This window comes from Fukomys damarensis, unplaced genomic scaffold (assembly GCF_012274545.1).
Source record: "Fukomys damarensis isolate Sample0158 unplaced genomic scaffold, DMR_v1.0_HiC HiC_scaffold_8, whole genome shotgun sequence".
NCBI classification, from domain to species: domain Eukaryota; kingdom Metazoa; phylum Chordata; class Mammalia; order Rodentia; family Bathyergidae; genus Fukomys; species Fukomys damarensis.
In genome coordinates this window covers 33,016,093-33,031,328 of record NW_022900920.1, presented here as the reverse complement: position 1 = coordinate 33,031,328, position 15,236 = coordinate 33,016,093, and positions in this window count along the sequence as shown.

The following is a 15,236-nucleotide window of genomic DNA, read 5'->3' as shown; positions in this document are numbered from 1 at the left end:
CGCGCCCCGTCTCCTGCTGCCCTGTTCCACAGGGGCCTGACCTTCCTCCTGTGTGGGATGAGGCCTCCCTTCAACTTCCCCAGCTGTCAGAACTCACCGTGCTGGCTGCTGCCTCCCAGGGTGGGGGACCAGGACTACTGCCCAGCCCCGGCCCCGGTTCAGAGAAGGTGACTCCCGAAGCTGCTGTCTTAGGCAGGGAGTGTCCAGGACCTTCCCCCACCCAGTCGCTCTTCGACTCCCTGACCCTTTTGTTCTCCCTCTTCCTCTGTCCCCTCTCCTACTCTCTCTCTTTCTCCCTCTCCTACTTCTGAGACAGCGTCTTGCTATGCAGCCCAGGCTGGCCTCCAAGTCACAATTCTCCTGGCCCAGGCTTCTGGGTGCTGTGACCACAGGCGTGCACCACCGGGCCTGGATAGAAGGTGGTTCTTGATTGTGCTCCTTGTAGGCAGCAGGGGCGACCAATAAAAACTAGACACCCTCATTCTGTCCATTTGTTTTGCTAAGTGTTTGCTTGCTTGCTTTCAGCTCTCTCGGTTTCTCTCTGCAGGTTACTCTGGTGGATTCCAACCTGATCTCACATGAGAGAGAGGAGGCCCTGCTGCCTTAGTCAGGAGGGGGCCTTGGTGCTATGCTTTTCAGAATTCCCACCTTTGGGGCCTAGAGAGCTGTGCCACTGAGGCAGACCCAGGGAGAGACCTAGGGGCACAGCATCTGGCCAGAGGCTAACTTGGGTCTCTTCCCTCACTCTTAGCCTCTGTATCTTGGCTGCAGGAGGAAAGATGCTCCCCTTTATGTCCAGTCTAAATCCAAGCCCAGAGCCTTGAGCTAAAGCATTCTTACCCAAGTACTTTCGCTAAGGGAGCTGGAGTGGGTGAATCACTGCAGGTCTTGGGTCTTATCTCTTCTCTCTGCTCCTTTCTGCTCTCCTCCAGGAGGAGTAAGGCGTGGGCTGGGCCTTCCAGGAGACCGCAGTCCCAGTGAGGGGAAACAGCAGAGGGCAGGCAGAAGTGAGAGCAGAGTGTGATGTGACAGGGACACCAGCAAGGAGGTTGGCCCAGGGAGGGAGCAGGTGAGGCTAAGAGCAGGCGCAGGGTGGGGGCATTCAGGGCAGGGGAGAGCTGCACAGGAGCTCACGGGCAGGCTGGCAGAGTCGCTTTGGGAGCAAGGCTCATGGGCAGGAGCAGGCAGTAAAGGGCTGAGTCCAGGAGTCGGGCTTTTACCTTGAGAGCTGGGCCACGGAGGGCTTTTGAGTGGAGTGATTTGCATTTTAGAAAACTAGGTTGGGGGGCAATGCGGAGAGCCGGTGAAGGGTGCAGTGAAGAGAGTCGAGGAGGATCTTACAACCATGTGGACCAGAGATAGGGAGTATGGTTACATGCACAAGGCCAGAAGCTAGTCATCATCTGGAAGATAGGGAAACTGAGGCTCAGGGAGGCTGAGTGAACCCAGACTCACTGAGTAGCAATGGGGATTCACAGCATGCAGGAACCACAGGGTCTGTGTGGTGCCCTCATCCTGCCAGGCTGCACTAGCAGCAGCTGTGGCCTCTGTGGCTGGGCAGCTGCTGTCCTCTTCTTCCAGCCCCAGGGGCTGGTGCGGCTGGTTTCCTCCCTCCTCTGTGGGGCAGCAAAGTCTCCCATGGCGGAGGTCGAGTGGAGTGGGGAAGACCTGCTGGCAGCCTGAGCACAGCCCAGCTGACCAGGGTCCTTTGAAGTCTCTGCGTCATGGGAGAGAGCGGGGGGTGGGAGAGATTCGGGAGAACTGGAAAAGTCTCCTTGACGCAGGTGTGGAGACAGACCTTGAAGGAGGGCCTGGAGCAGCAACTCTCAGCCTACCTGGGCCACAGCGCTGCCTGCAGAAGCATGGGTCAGGTGGGAGGAGCGGGCTCTAGGAAGCTCCCTCCGCAGCTGATTCTGAGGTGGAGCCGCACACCCCGAGGAAAGAGCCTCTGTCCCGGAGCACTGCCTTTCTGGGTGTCCAGGGCTATCGGGCCTCAAGAACCCTGTTTCTTTACATCTGTGAAATGGGCATTGGAATCCTCCCTGCTTAGACAGATTGTCATGCTCAGGTAGACTGTCGGATGTGGTGTGTCCTGTTCATCACATAGTTACCCGATTTTATTAATTAGGCAGGGAATTGCATGGAAGTGAGGTGGAATTAACCTATACAGTAAATAAACCTGGTACCCCCCAAAAAAAGAATTTGCTTACAGTAAATAAAAAGAGAACAACAAATAAGCATGTGTGCATCTCAAGGTGCACTTGAGGGAATATGTGCACGCTCGTGCATGCACACACACACACACACGCGCGCGCGCGCCTCGGAGAGCTGCTGGATAGGCCCTGGAAGCAGAGCTGCGGTATTTCAGACATGAGCTTTTATGTTTTTAGCCTTCAGAATATGCCATTAAAATACGGAGAGATGAACTGGTGTGTGCGTGTGTGTGTGGGTGTGTGTGCACGCGTGTGTTTAAATGATTGGTAAAGTGCAGCATCATTTGAGCTCGCCTGTCAGCCTATCAGAAACGTCATCTATAACCTTCACTGTTTGCAGTTTAATCTCCCCTGCCTCCCCGCGGGCCCTGTTCTGACATTTTAAACCCCATAAATGACAGTAGTGCTCTAAGCCATTTTGAAAAAAGCCAAGCATTTGGAAAAACACAGGCACAGAGCCAGCCCCCGTCCCCTCCCCTGAGCACACGGGCACTCACCTCGAGGTAGAGTCTTGCACATCCTGCGTGGCTGGTCTGGAGACGCCGCAGACACTGACCCTGGCCCAACAACTCCAGTGGGCGAGGCAGGAACTGAGCATCTGGCGTTGGTGCCGGAGCTCCTGGGGATGCGGGGCCGGGACGGGACGCCTTTCTGCTCCTGTCCCCCAGTTCTATCTGTCCCTCTCAAGTTCTGTCCTTTCCTCTGTTCCTCAGCCTGGAAAGCAAAGGAAAGAACCCAGGCTCATGCTGAGAGCTATTTCCTGTGGTGTTTGCTTAAAAAACAAGGAGTGACGTGGGACCTGGGGTGCCCAAAAGTTTAGGGGTAGGGGTCACTCAAGGTGGCGAGAACAGGCTCAGGGCTCTCCTCTTGGAAAAGCCGCGAGTACGGAGGATGGTGAATGCCTCCCAACCAGCATTTAGAGAGCACACACCTCGGGAAGCAGAATGACAGGGGAACAGAGACACTCTGGAAAGGGACAAACAGGGAGTGGAGAAGGGGGAGTGAGGTACCGGGTGTGGACCGTGAGCCCGTGAGCAACCGAGGTTTCCCTGGATAAGCGATGGCGAACCAAGGGCCCAGACTGCAGCCCAAAGCCCTCTTATTTATTGCAAAGCACCAACACTGCAGCTAAACCAGGATATCTGGTGGGTGCTGGGGAGGTGCTGGGAGCCTCAGCTGGTTCCTGGGCTGTGTGCCTGCGGCAGCACGCCGGCTGTGGGTCAGCACCACTGGCCTGGGGCCTGGGTCGGTGTGCACTGTCTCAGAGGCGGGTCGGTGCTTGTAGAATGGACGGATGGCTAAAGTGCCGGAGCCAGAGGAAGTGGTAAGGAGGCAGAGCGTGCAGGTGTGTGCGTGTGTGTGATACGGATGGGGCTGGCTGAAGATGTCTATTAGAAGAGGTGACTTCCCGTCTGGCACTGGAAAAAAGTCCGCACCACATCTCGTGTACATGTTCTGGGGTAAACGGCTGATTCCCCCGACCTTGGACTCTGACTCTGCAACAAGAGCTTCCCACTCAAGGACAAGAAAGAGCCCCAGATAATGAAGGAATGGTTGGTGTGACCGATAGGTTACCTTTTCTGGTCCTGGCTACGGACCCCGCAAGATGAGTGGTCTTGACTCTATGCCCAAGGTACTTTCCTGAGCTGGTAAACCTTTCACTTTGCACACATGCATGCACCCACAGAGGCAAGGCGCTCTGGGGTGCTGCTTGCTTCTGGGGAATCGGTGTGTTCCTGTGGCATCCCTCCAAGTCATCATGCGCTTTAAAGAACTTGGTTCCACGGCAACCAGTTAGTGTCGGGACACGAGGGCTATGCTGTCCGGCAAGGTGGGAGGTGCGGAGAGAAACTCTCTCCATCTCTCTGGCTCCAGCGTGGCGTCGCAGCCTTGAGGTGAAAGCTCTGTCTGAACCCAGGAGCAGGCACAGCCTCCACCGGCCACCCGCTTCCAAACTGCCGCTGGGGCTGTGGGCCAGTAGGAACAGTACGTGAGCACCGTGAAGCCTCACCGTGGTGGGGACTATGCCCACACTCTCCCTGTCCCTTGGAGGGAGGGAGAGAGCTCAGACTTTGTCTAGACAAGCTGCCAGCAAGGCCCAGAAGGAGGTCGGCTCAGGGTGGAGGCCTCAAGTGAGAACTCTGCCTCTCACAGCTTGGTCTGTGAGAGGAGTTGTGTGCTTTCAGTTAAAGAGCAGGTAGCCAGCTAGCAACTCATGTGGAGCAGGGAGGAGGGAAATCCAGCGGGCATGCAGCTCATTGATTTTTTAAAAATGTTTTAATTAAAACAATTTTTTTGAGACATGGCCTTGCTCTGTAGCCCAGGTTGGCCTCAAACTCACAGCAACCCTCCTGCCTCAGCCTCCTGAGTGCTAGGATTATAGGCATGTGCCATTGCGCCCGGCCGAACTCAGCTCATTGCTTTTTGCTTAGGGCAGAGGGTGAGATGTGGGCAACAGCAGTTGGGATCCATAAATTCTGTGGGACATAAGTAGGCTTGCTGAGGAGCAAGCTTTGCCACTTTGGGAGGATTATTCTAACTGGATATAAAAGGCGAAATGCAAAGACCTTGTCCTGGGTGTGAAATAAGAAGGCTCAGCATTCACTGGGCGCCGTGGCCAAAGTCCCTAGCCCATGAAATAGGCCCTGCCGAGAAGAGGGAGGTGAACACCAGCCATGTCTTTCTCAGTTCAACATGGTTTGAGACTATCGTCTTTGGGGTGGGCACTGCCAGGCAGGGCAGGCCATGTCCGTCCCAGGAAGGTAGAGAAACACTGGGATGGAGAATTCTGCTCAGCAGCTCCACTGGGGAGCAGGACAGGCAGAGCGACAAACTGGGCAGTGGCACAGTCTCCAGGGAACTCCAGAGCTGGAAAGCCCTTTGGGTTGTCCCAGGCTGGGGGAAGTGTCTGGGCCTTCCTAGGGCAGGCCTTGAGCTGCGTGACGGTGGACTTCACATGAGGGTCCTGCGTGAGAGAGGCCCCTCCCTGAGCGCGGCAGGACAGCAGGTGGCGCTAAGGCTACCCTGGGAGGGGCCTGGGCGGGGAGCCCAGCTGACCACTCCCAGACCTGTCACAGTGTGGAGACTGTGCCCAGCCTCCAGAGGGCCCGCGGAGCTCCCCCGGGCCTTCAGCCCCCTCCCTGCTGAAGGGACTGTGACCTCAGTCCCTCCCAGCACAGAGGCCACAGCACAGGCGGCTCTGGCCCCCAAAGACGCTTTCCTGACAGATGTGTAGTACTGACTGAAAGACGAGGCACTGTGAGGAGATTATGCTATCTGCTGATGTCTGGCCCCGAGTCCTTGAGGAATGGAAGCCAAGAGAGTCTCGCTGGGGGCTTCTGGGAGGAGCCAGAGTGGTCAGCATGAGCCCAGCCACGGTCAACCTCCCTGGTCAGCCCTGGAGCCACCCACTGCCTGGGAACTGGGCAGAAGGCGGCTGTTGAGGGGTCAGCAGAGGTGAGGGAGGGAGTGGGCGTGGTGACAGAGGTCTCAGCCAAGGAACAGGCAGAGGAGGCTGAGGGAGGGAGATTCCTGGTGGGGGCCTGTTTGTAGGTTACCGGGGCCAAGCCACTTCAGTCTTATTAAAGACCAGGGGTCACTGCCGAGCGTTACGTTACGTTTGGTGGGGCTGGGGCAGGAGCCATGACACCATCTTGCGTGTGGAAGAAGTGAGCATGGAGAATCCACTCTCCTTCCCTGCCTCCTCTTTGGAGACCCTGGGCCCACAGGCTGGGGCTGAGAATCATTTTTGTTCTCATTTCTCTCAACTCTCTCTGGCTAGGAGGCAAGAAAGGAAGCCCAAGCCACCCAGAGGGAAGGGCCTAGGGACGGAAGAGGCAGAGGGACAGGAAGCAGATGACAGCTTTGAGGTCTGCGTGGGGACCCCTGGGCTTTCTTGCCCTTTCCTCAGGGGCCACGTGAGTGGCCACAGCCTCCGGCCAGGAGACCTTGATTGGAAAGGGATCACTTTTTGTTTTCGTGTTTAACTCTGCCACCGAGCCCCTCCCCACATAAACAAACATTTCCCTTTGTGACCTTGTGACTTCTCCATTAGGACTCTTTTTTTCTTGCTTCAAGAAAGACCCAGGCGGGAGGGCCGGGACAGGGCGGGTGCGGGCAGGCGAGAGGCTGAGCCAATTGCGGCGACTGCAAGGTGCAAAGCAATCAGCGGAGCCGCTGGTGAGCGGGTCACTCAGTAGTGTGCACATCAGGGTGAAATCTTTTCCACTCCTCGCCAAACCCCTAGTGAAAGACAATCAGCCTCGCTGTCACCGAGCTAATTCTGTCTATATAAAAGCAGTAATGAAATTCACGGCAGGATTACCCTCTCCATCCAATGGGCCAGCGTCGTGGTGACATATCTCTCTTATTGCCCGAATGTAACACACCATCTAATTTACGTCGTGTAGCGAGCAGGAATGAAATGTTCATAAAGAATTGCTGCATCTCGTCACCTTAACTGCGGCCCGGGGCTCTGAGGCATCTGTCAGGGAGAGGAGCAGGAGGAGGGGCGGGCGGGGCTGGGGAGCGGCGCCGGGGGCAGGGCTTCTGCGGGGTGGTTGCTTCTTGGTAGGGCGAAGGGGAGAGGAGGGCGGAGGCCGGCAGAGGAGAGGGAGGCAGGGTGACGGGGCAGGCTGGGGGGCCTGCAGGGAGTGTGCTGGCCGACTGCCAGGTCTGGGTCCGAGGAGAGAGCCGGGGACTCGTGTTGGGCTCCAGTGGGCTTGGGAGGGTCCTTGGGAAACGACTCCAGACGCCCCCAGACTTTGCAGGTCCCCAGTCGCCTCCCCATGCCCTGGGATTGGAAACCCACTTGTCTCTGGTGGCTACCGCAAGCGAACTCTGCAGCAAACGCAGAAGAGCCCTTCATAAGAGTGACCACGGAGTAATCAGACACTTGGAACAAATTTGCAAATCTAGCGCCACCCGCCTCTCGCCTGCACCCCGAGGAGCACCCCCTTCTCTGAAGTACGCTTGGCACCTGCTCTCGTCTCTGCCCCACTGGCGCTCCTGGCCTCACCCCCGTCCAGTCACTGCTGTCTGCGGCCAGCCCCAGCCAGGCGGCAATCCCGTCACTGCCTCTCAGCCTGTAGCCCTGGAGGGGCGCCCTCACCCTGGGTGAAGAGTGGAACCCACCTCTCCAACTCGTGCTGCAGCCACCTCTGCCTGTCTGTGGCCATGACCCGAATTCCCAGTGAGCTGGCCCTGGGACTGCACACCTGCGTCCTGTCTGTTGCTGGGAGGCTCCCTTGGCGGTAACAGCAGCCCCAGCCTGGACCCTAACCCTGCTCCACTGCCGATGTCAGGGGAAACACTGCACCCTGGAGAGCTTCCTGGGCTCCTCCAACCTGCTCCGCACCCTGCAGGCTCAACACTAGCAGGGCAGGGCCATGTCCGACTTAGTGGCCACTATACCCTACACCTGGGTAACACCAAGGACACGGAAGGTGCTGGATAAATATTTCTTGAATGAACGGATAAAAGGCCTGCACAGTCATTGCAGCACTAGAAGTCCTGCTCCTTCATCCATTCAGCAAACATCTGTTGAATGGCTTTTGTGTGGCAGACATTGGCAAAGGCACTGTGGCCACTATGCTAAACAAGGTTAGGTTGTTTATCAGAGCTAATCTTCCCACCCAGGAAGAGATCACAACTGGGGGAGAGAGAGACAGATAAGCAATAAGATAGCAATGCCACCAAACCTGTCACTCCAGAGAAAAGTTTTCTGTCCTTACCCCCTATCAGAGTTACCCATAAGAAGTGGCTGACCCTCTGGGCCAATACAAAATTTTCCCCAGATGCAGGTCAGCTGCCTTTTAGGGAAAATATCAGCAAATGACAGACACTATTTTTAGAGTCTCAGTTGGAGAACTCTTACACTGATAACAAGAAGCACTTAAAGGCCAGTAGTGTGCAAGCACGCCTCTCATGCACCCCTCGTGACAGTGACACGTGGGAATTGTACCCCACGCTTCAAAGGGGAACCAGAGGCTAAATGACTTTAAGCAGCTTGCTGTCCAAAGAGCTCGAACACCTGGCACAGGATGGATGCTCAATGAACATTCACTGAGTGAGTGAATAAAAGGGCAGGACCCAAATCCAGCACTGCGGTTCACATCTAGATACTCACAGACAGGCTTCTGGAAGAGGACAAGACACTGAGCGTCAGGAGCTCCAGCCTCTGGGGAACTCCTGGGGTGAGACCTGGACGGTTGTTGCCCTCAGCTCCTCCCTGACCCCTACTTCCTGGAAGCCCCTGTCACAGCAGCTCTCCCTGCCCGGCTTTCCTTCCTCCATGCTGCCGACCATGTGAGGTCTGAAACCCTAGAACATGAGACAAAATGCACTTTTCCTCCTTCAAGTTGCAGGTATTGGGATCCCGGTGACAAGGAAAGTGACAAAGATACCCAGGCTGTCTGGATCCAAAGCCCTGGTCTTTCTGCTGCTATTTACCTCAAGCAACTGGCTTGGGATGTTCAGGGTCAGTGTCAGAAAATGCCCTCCATGCTGGGCTCTGGGTCTAGGTGTCTTCTCTTCCAGCCTCCCACAGATAACTACACCTGAGACATCAGGCCTGGCTGGGCAGGGAGTCTTTGCCTGAAGACAACCAGGCCAAGGGAGTAGATGTAGATCAATTACAGTTAGACCTGTATTTAGTGTGCATGAGGCCCTAGGTTTGATTCCCTGGTACTACAGGAAAGAGGAGGAGGAAGGCCAGGGATTTAGCTCAGTGGTGCCATGCCTGTCTCCCAAGTACAAGGTCCTGAGTTTGATCTCGGTACCAAGAAAAGAGAAGAGGAGGAAGAAGAGACAAAAGGAGGAGGAAGAGGAAGATAAGGTTTTCTTTATCAAAGAGAAATACCTGAAGATGTCATGGAAGCGGTAATACCGGCCTAACACTCGGTAACCCCTTGAGTCGTGGCAGCGGCAGGAGTTGTGGCACGTTTGTCCTCCCTGACCGGAGCGTGACCCTCCTTCCACCACAGCCCTATAGGACGGAAGTGCAAGTGGCCACCCGCTCCTGCCAGGGGCTCCGCGAGGCTCAGGACTGGGAGATCTCCAGCGCCAGAGGGCTCCACCATCATTACCCTCACCTCTCAGGAGACGCAACGCCACACAGCCAGGCAGCAGAACTCATTCGTATCTTTTAAGTGAGGTAAAGTCTCCATCAAATAAGTCTCAGGAGCCTGTTTAGAGCTTGCATCCAAAGGTACTTCTAAGACACAAATGCTCCCTGAACACCTCCTCAACAGCGGCACCTTTTCTCCCCCACCAGTCTGAGGCCAGATCCTCAGCCAGAGCACCCCTGAGCTGTGTGGCTGGGTGGGGGTCCCCAGGCAGCCTGCCCTCCCAGCTGGGAATGGCTCTGTTACCCTGCGGACATTCAGGGTGTCATGCAAGTTGGACAGATAGAAAGCATCACATAAGGTCAGGGCAGCAGAAGAAAGAGAGAAAACTCAACAGTTATAAAGAATCAGCATTCTCCAGCAGTATCTGGAATATTACATTGGCAGAGGGCTTCCTGCCTCAGGATCTGTGTAAACCTGCGGGCTGTGCCTAGAGGAATATTAGGCTTAAATTTTGCTTGACTGTCTTTGGGCAGTCAGAGGGGGACAGGAAGCCTGTGTGGAACAAATAAACTAAAAGAAGTTGGCTATGGGTTAAACAGTGGTACCTATGGGCTAAGGGTATAGCTCAGTGATAGGGCACTTGCCTAGCACATACAAAGCCCTGGGTTCCACCCCCTGCACACCCCTCTCAATTGTAGCACACACCTACTGTAGTCTCATCTACTTGGGAAGTTGCGGCAGGAGGATCACTTGAGCCACACTTTCAAGTCCAGCTGGGTAACATAGTAAGACCTTGTCTCAAAAAAAAAAAAAAATCAGTAACCAACTCTGTCAGTGTGGTTTTTTGATTTCCACATTTTTCTACCCCCTTTATTCTCACCCTTTTTTTTTTCTATCTTCAGACTGACATAAATGATACCCTGATGGCTATTTTGGCTGCAACCTTATATACCCCAGGAAGCCTGAGCCCCAGCTGCCAGCCAACTCTGATCCCCTAATCCTCCCAGGCCAGCTGGTTGGAGTTCAGAGGGGTGGCAGACCCAGTAACCATGGGCAGATCCCTTAACGTCTCTGTGTATCCCTGGCCCTAACGCCAGCCTCCAGCTCCCCGCCACACATACCACCCCGATGATAAGCAGCAGCCTGAAGTTCATTTCCTCATAGGACCAGGCATCCTCAGGGGATAGTTTGATCCTGGGTGGGCAGGAGCTTCGCAGAGGCCCGGACAGCTGTGCAGCCCCTGATCCCAGGAGAAAGTGGGGACGGCTCAGGCCTCTCGGCCCATGTGAATGTGTGACCAGTTACGACAGCAGCAAAGACCCTGGGCTTGACTGAGACTGGTTTTCGTTTTTGTTTTTTGCTTCGTCTGTGGTGCCTCACATGCTAGGCACTGAGCTGCCTCCCAGGCCTGACCAGGGGTCTTGTTAGCATCCAGTCGGTTTAGTGGAAATGGCGACCTCATCCAGCCTTCTTGGAGTCTAGTGCGATGACCTGGAGATTCCAAGCTGTGGACAGAACTGGGAGGCCCCTCAGAGGGAGCCCAGCCCGTGGGCCGAAGACACAGCCATAAATTCCTATCAAGTACAGTCAACCCCTGGTGTTCTCCAGCCTCCCAAAGCCACTTGATCTGGTGGCCACTGCCTGCTCAGTGACACTAAATTCTCTGGTAATCTATAGGGATATGTAATTATGCTGTAGTTGGTGACTGTTCACTAAGTAAACCCTTGGTGTAGTTACCATGTAAGTCAACGGTATTTACAGGATATTTTTTCTGCCTGTAACTCAAAGCCTTACCGAAACAAATTGGAATTGCCTTCTGGAGGCCGTTGTTATAAATTACAGACCCAACATCTGTCCACATCTGCAATGTCTAGACAGCCTGTCTCAGCCACAAGAGAAGAGAGCGCTGAACGGGGCGGGGGAAGCGAGGATGGCAGAGGGAAGGCTCAGGTTCACATTGCCACTTCAGAGGCCGCTTCTGAGACGCCGCCACCCAGGAGCCCAGGAGCCCAGGAGCCGTGCTGGCCATGGCCCCGGATGTTTTGGACACTGCCACTTCTGTGGGGCCAACGTCCGCGGGGACAGACTGTCAGCAGTCATAGCAGGGCCTGGCAGATGGAGTTAAACACGGAAACTGACTGCAGCCAGTTCAGGAGAAGCGGTGCTTCCCGGGCATCGCCTGCCCTCTCCCACTGCCCTCACCCCACCTGGCTCAGCTGCAGGATGGGGAGGGATCTGCCTGCCTACCTTTCCCGGGGTCTCTCCTGCACCCACGATAAGGAGCCTGCCCATCAGCTGAGTGACTGTATTTTTTTACAGTTCCTAGCACAAACCTTCTCATTTATATGTAAAGCAGCCATTAGTCATAGCTCCGTTCCCACACACTGCCTGATGTACAATCACATTTTGCAGTGGATGAATCTTTCCACACAGCTGCTCTGCTATGAATAATCCGTCTCCAGGCCCATAAATCAGAAAAAAATCATGCCCCTCATTCGCCTGATCCTTATACAAAGTCATATATTTTACATGAGGATGAGCTAAATATTCATGAGGCTTAAAGGCTTTTTTCCTAGGCACTTGTTGGGGTTGTTTTTACTATTGAAGGGCTACCAAGATTGTATTTTGGGGAGCAGGGGATTTGGGAGAGGAAGAGGAGGAGGGAGAGAAAAAAATCTGTGTGTGTGTGTGTGTGTGTGTGTGTGTGAGAGAGATAGAGAGAGAGAGAGAGAGAGAGAATAAAGAAAAATAAAACAGGAAGAGAGATTGATTGAGACGCCAAGCTTATCCCTCGGACTGAGTCGGGTGGGACAAAGGATGCTCTCATGAGGTCTTGAAAACATGATAAATATTTGTTTACCTGTACTTCTGTTCTGCTCAGAGCCATAAATACTGTCACCTTGATCTTCAAGGTCATTTTGTGAACCTTTGCTCTCTGGCCCTGGAGCAGAGCTTGGCCCTTCTCTGTGTACAGCGGTATCTGGTGCCCCGTGGGAACGGGTGAAAGTAAAGTTTGGAGGGAGGGAGGGGAGGCATTCGGGAGACCACTCTGATGCTGCCAAGCATCCCACCTACACACAGCTGAAGGCCCCCCAGCAGCTCGGTACTTCTGGTACGCCCCATTCCAGCTCCAGACAGCATTTCCGGCGGCTTCCTGCCCCCTGTGTACTGCCTCCTGGTGTTTTCCTCCAATTCATTCCCAGCTCACCACCGCACAGCGTGCCCTCCCTAGACATCTCCTCAAATTCTCCCTCTCCCAGAATGTGGTACGGGGAATTGAATCCAAGTCCTTTGCATTTTTACATTGAGCTATATCCCCAGCCCTTTTGCTTGTTTGTTATGTTTTTATCTTGCTAAATTGCCCAGGCGGGGTTTGATCCTTCTGCCTCAGCTTTCCAGAGGGCTGGACTATGGGCGTGCACTACCACACCCCAGCCTGGACTGCAGAGCCTCCCTCTTCTCCCCAGAGCCTGGAGCTCCCTCCTTCGTTCCCTCGCCCACCCATCACTGCGCCTGGCTGCTGGCAGGTGCTTTTTCATTTTATCCTGGCGTTCGCTCAGCATTTGTCTGTGCGTTCAGCGGCACTGTCTGTCTGGCTCATTAATGCCCTCGTCTGCAGCGGTGATGAGGACGCGTCCTCCCTTCCCAGGTCTCACTGGCAACATGAAGAACGGATGTTTAGGTCGCGGTTCCTTGGGTTTAGCTCAAGACCTGGAACTGCACACAGGCCTCAGACCCTCGCAGCCTGCAGTGGGCGACGACAGTGCCTTGGGTTCGAGCAGCTGTCCTTGAAGGAAGAACCGGGTGAAAACAATAAGGGTGTCTCAGTGGGTTGCTTCTTTCTCCCCTCTCCTACCTAGCATGCATGAAGCCCTGGCTCAGGCTCCCCAGCTCTGCAAAATAAAAGTGAAAAAGAAAAAAGATGGGTAAACCGAGGAATAGCTTTGGCAGTTCCTTCCTCAAAGTCAAATCAGAAGGCTACGACAGGAAGGTAAAATTATGTGTGAGCTGACTTGTGATTTCTGACCGGAGTTTTCCATTAACCTCCAGAGTCGAAGGTTGGGGCCAAAGCCTTTGCACACTTCTGTGGGCTTCACCTGTTGTGCTTCTGCTCCTTGCTCCTCTCTTGCTCAGGACCTGGTTTTGTTCGTGTTCAGGGAGAATTAAGTCAAAGAACTGCCAGAGAAGAGAAAAAAGCCCAAACAATCACAGATGGCAGCCTCGAAAATTTAATTTAAAATCATTCTTTATTATCCAAAATATTAAAATTAAAGCTATAATGCCCAAAGGAAAACACAGATTAAACCCCCAATGTTTCACAGCCTCTTCCTCAGGGGGTCCCCAAAACGCAGATCGAGAATGCTTTAGAAAAGAGAGCAGGAGTGCTGGAGCTGAGCACCAGCTGTAGATCACTGAGCCAGACCTCGGTGACTGACCCAATCGGCTTCCCTTCCAGCCAAACACCAACTGTTTCATATGCAGTTAATGACTGCCCTGGCAAATTAAAGCGCACCAAGTCGTCACAGGCATCGTTGAACGAGAAGACGCACAGCAGTCACAGGTAGCTCGTCCCTGGCATCTGCATAATGATATTACCAGGCTAATCCAGGCTCAGAGATGTAATTCTGCAAACACCATGCACTAAATATTCATACTCATAACAGCCTTAGAGATGCCCACATGCGACCTCACGGCTCCTCATTTGCCTAGAGTGGGCCACAGGCTCCGTTGCTCGGGTCTGAGAGTGGGGGTGAGGCACCAGTCGAGTGTCAGTACAGCCCCAGGTTCCTGCCCCCCAACTTCACTCCTCAGAGGGCTCGCTGCTGGATTAGGTGTTCAGAAGTACCAGAGACTCCGAGCAGAAAGGGAGGCCTTCATCGTGCAGGGCCGCGCAAGGGGCAGGAGGATGGATGAGGATGTCTGCTCCCCGTTCTCTTGTGCAGAAAGTCTCAAGTCCAGAGGGGCACCAGAGACCTTTTATAAACTCCAAATCCTCGGAGAAATCACAGATGGATTTCTGATTTTGGATGCCGCTGCCCTTGAACTGTAAACTGAAGACTAGGACCTCTCCAAATCACCCTGAGTAAACCAATCTGGATGGAAGGAGACATGATTCATTTTGGTAATTTTGTGTCTTTTTGTTTTAGACCAGGTTTCCTCTACTGAAGCCTGATTCGCAGTTTATGGCCTTTACCTGCGCAGCCTCATTTCGGCTTGGGGCTGGGCCTGAGCAGCCAGTGTCGCCAGCTGGCCAGGAAGCTGCGGGAACCTGGCTGGCCTGCCCCTCTGTGTCCATCCCCGGCTGCTCTCCTCCCCCGCTGGTGTGCAGAGCCCCAGTCGCTTGGTCCAGCTTCCTCTGCTCTCTCTCTCCCTGGAGCAAATGCAGCGGATGGGACCTGTCTGTTCACTGTGCACACCGTGACTTGAAGCCTTCAGCGGCTTTTCCAGGACTCTGCGTGTTATAATCAAGATGGGACCAGCTTATAAAAATTACATTGGTAACAGTCCAAAAAGATTAACCAGCCTTGAGGGTTCCGGGCTATGCATTGCACTTTTCAATTTTCCTACAATTAAACTAACAACGGATAATATTGACATGTCAACTGCCATTCACTAGCGAGAGCTCTGCCGAGGGTCTGCACGCCTGCCGTTGTGCTCCTGGGGCCCCGCCTGTGAGTTCCAGCCCTGGACATCAGCACTGGAGCTGTGTGGGTGTCGCACTGATGAGGAAGCTTGCTCCTAAAAACTAAAATTAAATTGAAAAATCTGACAATCTGCCTTAGCCTCTCGAGTGCCCCGGCTCAAAAAATGATAATCTTAGGCAGGTGTGGTGGTGCACACCTGTGATCCCAGCACTCAGGAGGCTGAGGCAGGAGAATCACCACAAGTTCAAGGCCAGCCTGAGTGACACAGTGAGTCCAAGGCCAGCCTGAACTCTATGGCAAGACCTTGTCTC